Source organism: Oculina patagonica, chromosome 9, assembly GCF_052425735.1.
Source record: "Oculina patagonica isolate OP01 chromosome 9, crgOcupat, whole genome shotgun sequence".
Lineage (NCBI taxonomy): Eukaryota > Metazoa > Cnidaria > Anthozoa > Scleractinia > Oculinidae > Oculina > Oculina patagonica.
In genome coordinates, this window is record NC_135766.1 from 29,253,616 (window position 1) to 29,260,488 (window position 6,873).

Below are 6,873 nucleotides of genomic sequence, written 5' to 3' on the forward strand. Positions count from 1 at the left end.
TACGGGTGCCTGTCAAACTGTGACAAGATCCCTATTTACATGGAAATTGTTACGAAACTAAGAATGCTTTTCCACGCTGAAACGTGCATCTTCTCTGACCTTGCATATGCAATTCAAGGGGCTGCTTACCATCTTATATAGATAAAATAAATACTATTTTAATATTATACTGAATAATCAGATCGATTTTAAAATTATAAAGTATAATTTTGCAACATAAAATTTATTTTGATTTTATTCCAAAATTCCAAAAAATGAGTATCTGACAATGTATTGGCTAATGCTCTTTTATTCACACCTAAGGTGATAGTCAGTAATTCAGCTCTTCAAGCTATTTAATTTTTAATTTCCTCGTACCTCATATTAAATAAAAGCATTTGAATAAGTTAACCATGCAAGTAATATTAAGAACTTCAAGTTAAACTTTGCAAAGAAACTAACAATGGACCTTTAGTAACCTATGCAAATTTCCTATTTCAGATCATGTCATGTTTTTCAGAGAATTAACGCTTTGTCTATCTGGAAATTATTCATTCAGTTTTCAAGTGAATTTGTTTGTAGTTGAAAGAGAAATCTTAAGGGTAACATCACGTGGTCTGAAATAGGACAACAAACAAACGAAGCTTAAGGGGTCGATAGTAAACTTTCGAGAAGACCGAGTTACACGTTTTCTTTTATTTCCATCTTCTTAATAAAAGTATGTCGGTCAGGTAATATTTAGTTCACTTTATGTAATTATTCAGTCATTAAAAATAGAAAAGTTACCATCTCAATTCTAAGCTAATCTACACACGCCGCCAAAATAGTAACAGGCCAGAAAAGGAGGTGTTCTTAAGTCAAAAAAAAAAATGGCAGGACAATTAAGTGTCCGTCCATGAGAGAGCAGGGCAGATACAGACAATAGGAGATACAGCTCAAATCACCGATTTCATCCAAACTTAGCAGAAATGTTGGATATGGTAAGCTATTCTCTGTGGCAAAAAATTAGCTCAAAATATTTTATTCCCTTGGAGTTATGGCATATTTTGCAAAATGGGCCATTTTTCACTAACTTATGCATATTTAATTAGCTGACTTTGAATGACCAAATGTCAATTTAGATTTCGAGAAAATCAAGCTTGTTTAGAAACAAAAGAAAACGACAATCGTTGCTATGGTAACCTTTGTGACTAATTGACCCGTAAAAAAATTAAACTTTGGTAATATTTGATCATTATGGTGTATTTTGGCAAAAATTGAACATTGACTTACTAAATAATTTTCATTTTCAAAACGACCACCCTGGGGCTAACAAAACGACATAAAGCCTCTAATCAATTTCTACTTTATGATGCAACCGTGCGTAATCCACTGTAAGAAAAAAAAAAAGATGGAGGCTAACTGTATATTTTACCTCAACACCTTGCGATCCCTGACTCGTCCCCAGTCGTCTTTTGAGTCGGTCTTGAGTCGACTGCTCAACACGGAGGGAATCATGGGAAGGAAGAGAAGAAGCGAAGGAGACGACTGGCAGATCGTGAGTCGAAAAGTGTGTTGAAAAGTCGAAAAGTGTGCACTGGCCGTTTTTCGGGTATATTTTTGGCTAGATACATTTAGGGTCCCAAATTGTCGTACCAGGTAAAATTTCAGAGGTATTTGGCGGCTAGAAAGCTACTTTTAACGGCTTTTCTTTATCGCACTGAGATGGCGCGCGTCAAGCGTCCGTCAAAACAAAGGCCAAGGAAGGTTTCAGGACGGTATACGTAGAAGGCGGCTTCAATTGATTTACGAGAAGAGATTTATTGCATCGCTCAAACATCACTCAGTTTTGTTCAACAGTTGTAGCTACTTGTGCTTTAATATCGGCTTGCACGCGTTTGCGGCTGATTTGAACCGCTCTAAATTGTCGCTACGTTGACATCGACTGGATGGTATACCAGCAGAAACATTGGAAACATTTGAATATTCGAAGAGAGGAAAAATCACAAGTATCATTTTGTAATCATTGCAAGGTATAGATCCCTATAATTCTGGATTACAATGTTGATGTGTTTTCGTTTGTGAGTCAATAAAATTCTCTCTGCATGAGTTTAGAAATATTACAACATGATCATGCTGCGAATGCCGTGACCATTTATTCCCGTGTTTTATTCCATGAAAAAACCGAGTACCTTGTTTTCAAAATAAATTGGGCCAACAAAGCTTTAAACCATTTTCCTCAATTCATAAAACAAGGATTTTTTCATCTTTGACTGTAAATAAAAGTAACAACTGAAAACAGATTTAGCCGTGACTCCTTGACCCAAACATAACACTTTCAACAGGAAACTGTCAGACATTAATATTTTTCAGTTTAAGTTTGACTTTCTCACCAAAGAAATGAAGACAAGTCTGTTGACGCTTACCGGTATTTCAATTAGACTGAAAGCGTTTTAGTTAAATTGAGGTCTCTATATTACCCCGGCAGGAAAGATTAATTACACTGTAGTGATCTATAGTTGGGCAATCGTACGCGTCGAGTTGTGTGATGGGCGAATACTAGTCGTGTCATATGGATAAACAAAATCTCCGATTGGTAAAGATATCGAGGAAGAGCAGTTTGTGGGGTTTTAAAGCGCCCGAAAGCGTTCTAACTAATAGTGCCTATTTTTATCTCAACACCGCCATTAATCCGTCCGCCATCTTGGAAACAGGATCTGCCAGTCGTCTCTCGCCTTTCCTCCTTCCCATCATCCTTCGCGTCTTGCAATTTTCGCATAAGAGACGACTGGGGACGAGTCAGTTGCGATCCTAACACAGCCAATAGGAACATAGGACGCCTCTTTCCCCCAAAATTTGCCGGTCCCTGAACCAACAACATTGAGCAAGCAATGTTGTTTAGAACTTATTTGTGCGTTTTAATTAGCTCTTTTTTATTTTATCGCGCGCTACGAACTATGGGTAAATACACCAGTCGCCATCTTTTTGCCTACGTTGGATTACCATTACCCTTTTTTACTGAAGAGTAAATGGGAAACAGTCACTAAATATTATAAGAACAGTTTTTTATTGCGTTAGTTTTCGGTTAAAACTCAACACAGACCACAAGTCTTTTTGCAGTATTTAGGGAATGGTAGATTGCCGCTGGAGCAGTAGTTTTACCCCTTGTTGCAGTAACTATCACCTGAAGAATTCTTGCAAACTGAAATAAACCAGGTGCATAAAATTAGAAACTATCTTTTTATTGCTCCACTCTAACAAAGTACAATAGGAATGCTTTTATTCTGTATCCTTCTGTATGTTTTATTATCATGGTAGAGTTGAGGTTAATCATATCTTTGTACCTGAATAACTAAAAGCATCATTTAACTCCAAATGCTATACAATATTCTTTGAGAAAAAAATTTGTCGTCAAATTGGTCTGACAGTTAAACAGCATCTCATTATCTAATTTGAGTCGAGGAATCCCGGGGACATGAAATTTTCGCATAATCTTTGTAAAAATGAGCGCACACTTTTCACAAAAAAAACTCAAAGTTGGCTCGTGGACAGAGTATGACCCTGGCTGAAGGGTCAGTCGCTTAAAATGAGGGGTGAAAACAGCACAACAAGCTAAGATTTTCTTATGTAAACGCATTGCTATTATATTTTTTTGGCTCAGTCAGCAGGGACAGCCTATTTTTTTTTTTCACCTGGTGTTGTGCACATTTTTGTAGTACATATCCGTGTTTCTTGAGTATGTCTTCTGCATGGTGTTCCATTATTAGCAGGCGGTGGATTGGTGCATGATCTGTAACGCTGTTGAGTTCCATTACCACATGTGACGCTACACTTAGACCAGGAAGACCAGTCAGAATACTCCCCGTCAACTTAAAACATAATAAATAAATTGGAAATAATTGATTCCTTGATAAACAACAAACATCAATCCCACTCATAATATACTGAGCGAGATTGAATAATGCAAATGGTCTGGATAAAAGCAGAAGCAGACAAACTACTATTGCAATAAAAGGCAAAAATGTCTCACTGAAAGGTAAAATAGCTTTGTGTGCAAAGCTAAGAGATACCGTAATGATTCAATTTAGCGCCCGGGGCGCTTATTCACTTTTGGCACCTCAAGGGAGGGCGCTTATTCGAGACAGGGCGCTTATTCGGGACAGGGCGCTTATTTAATTTTTTGAGAAACAACCAAATGTATCTTATAATAACAGGAACTGTAACAGTTAGAAATTGTTAAAAGTTCAGTTACTTTTAAAATAATTCTTCATTTTAACATTAAATATATACATGAACTGTACGGTGAACGGTCAGGAGTTTATCTAGTTGACGTCAGTGACTTCAGTAGGGCAAGTTATCCACAATACATATAATAGGTTCATTTTACTAGTTTAGCTTATTTTAGATTGTTTTTTTTATTGTAAAGCCACACGTTTGTTGTGACTAGCTTCTTAATAAAGACTTCTACTACTACTACTACTACTACTACTACTACTACTACTACTACTACTACTACTACTACTACTACTACTACTACTACTACTACTACTACTACTACTACTACTACTACTACTACTATAGGGGCACTTATTAGAATAGGGGTGCTTATAAGAATGGGAGCGCTAATAAGAATGGGGGCGCTTATTGGAATAGGGGCGCTTATTTACAAAAACACATTCGAAGGGGGGCGCTTATTCGGAAGGGGGCGCTTATTGGAAGGAGGGCGCTAAATCGAATCATTACGGTACACGTTTTCTTTAATTTCTTTTCTTCTTGTGAAAAGTGTGTGGGCTAGGTAATATTTAGTTCACTTCATGTAATTATTAACAATCATTTTAAAACAGAAAAGGAATTTCGCTGTATTTCAGTTTGCCATCTCAATTCAAAACCAACATATTGCTATTCTATTTTTTTGACTCGGTCAGCAGGGCAGCCTATTTAAATATAAACGCTCCGAAAAAAAAAAAGATGGCTAGAATTCCTGCAAACTGAAAAAAAATCAAAAAGTTAACATAGGTTTCAATTTTAAACTGCAGAACTTTGTATTGAATCAGCTGGCCAAGTCTGTCATGCCTGTAATCTTGAAACTCGCTTTATGTAATACCATGCACAGATATATATGTGACCCTCCACGGGAAAACAGTGAAAAAGGTGAACGCACGGGCACGCCAAAATGGCACGCTAAACAATAGGCAGTGTGCAAAATGACACGCCGGCTTCCGAGCAGCGTGTCAGAAGGCACGCCTAATTAAAAATGTTCTTTTGTTAGTATCGCACGATAAAAACAAAGGCGCGTATCTTATTGAACAATGTTGCGTGTCGAGCACTGTACTGTGCGAAATGGCACGCCAGCGTGCCAAATGGCACGCAACTCAAGTGCGCAAATTGACACGCTAACCGTGTCCAAGAGTATTAACTTACCGTTCTCTTGTCTTGTTAAACTATCACACGTACAAGCTTTGCCCGGTCGGCACTCAGTAAGCTTAATTGTAGCGGTAGCCGTATAAGCTGACTTTCGAAACAAACAAACAAACAAACAAACATGGAATCGCAGATTTTCGACGAACCGAGCCTTTTAATTGAGTATCAATTTCAAAGTTAACGACAGAAAATCGGAGATTAAACCAGCGCAAGCTTACGTGTCCCAGGTTTGAGTAATAAGCATCCCTCACTTTCGGCAGTGTTCTCGATGTATTGAAGATAAACGTCAATGATTTCAGATGGCATGGGGAGAATTCAAAAAAGTGTGTAAAGGTGAATTCATTAACCCTAATGTCGTTAAAAACTGAAGCCAAATTTCTTGTCACAAACGTTGTCGCTACGTTTCACCCGTTGACTGACCCGCCATGTTGACAAAACAGTCCTTGGTCCCAGTTTTTCGCAGCGGGGCATGGGCTTGTCAGGAAACGGGAAAATGACTACTCGTCCCGCCCAAGGCAGATAATCGGGACGGGATTAATAGACTGCGAGCATTCTTTCTTTTTTTCTTTTCAATCCGTGGAACGAACGCAAAAATAGCGATCGATCGAGCGTGTTTGTACTTGCAATCAACAGATTTCGATGGACTGAATTCTTGCGAGCAATCTATATTTTTAAAGCTGGTTTCGTGCAATCGAAGTTATTTCTATTTTATTTTCGCCTTATTCATAAGCCTCGTACGATCTGGAATTAGCTTACTGATATGCACGATCACCTGGTAAGTACGGAAGTTATGCAAGCTTATTTGTCTTTGCATGTTTTTCTTTAGATACCTTATACCTAAATCCAGTGTAGTACGTTGAAGGCATCAATATTAATTTTGCTAAACTCAAACAGAACAAACAGAGAAGGTAGAATTACGAACCTTGACATTTTCCACAAGTCTTGCCGCATTTACGTTGAACATACCGCTTTGTTTTACAGTAACGTTTCCAAGAACGGTAAGTGTTCTCATTTATATTATCTCGACATGTCGCGGTGTAGGTCACTATAAATGAAAGCACCCATACAAGAAACTAAGTAATATATTCTAACAGCAGAGATCTTCAGTCTTTAAATACACGGTAACAATGTTAAACATCGGTAGAAATAAAAATTGTTAAAGACCACGGCACATTAAAGTTTATGTAAAGAAAGTTCGTGGAGTTTTTGGTGTGCAACACTCTAAAACGTTTTCCAAAAGTGAACGTGAAGTAGCCAAAATCTTTTAAAAAATCACCTGATGTTGTGCACATTTTGATTCCCTGATAAACAAAAAGCATCAATCTTACTCATAATTTACTGATTGATTATCCATAGTGCATGAATAATTTAAACTCAGCATATAAAATTCATTCAGGGGTGTATGATTCCATAGCTTCTGGCTAACCTCAGTAGCAACATCCAGTACCACAGAGTACCTTAGCGATTAATAGCTTCTCTTACCTAGGACTTAAA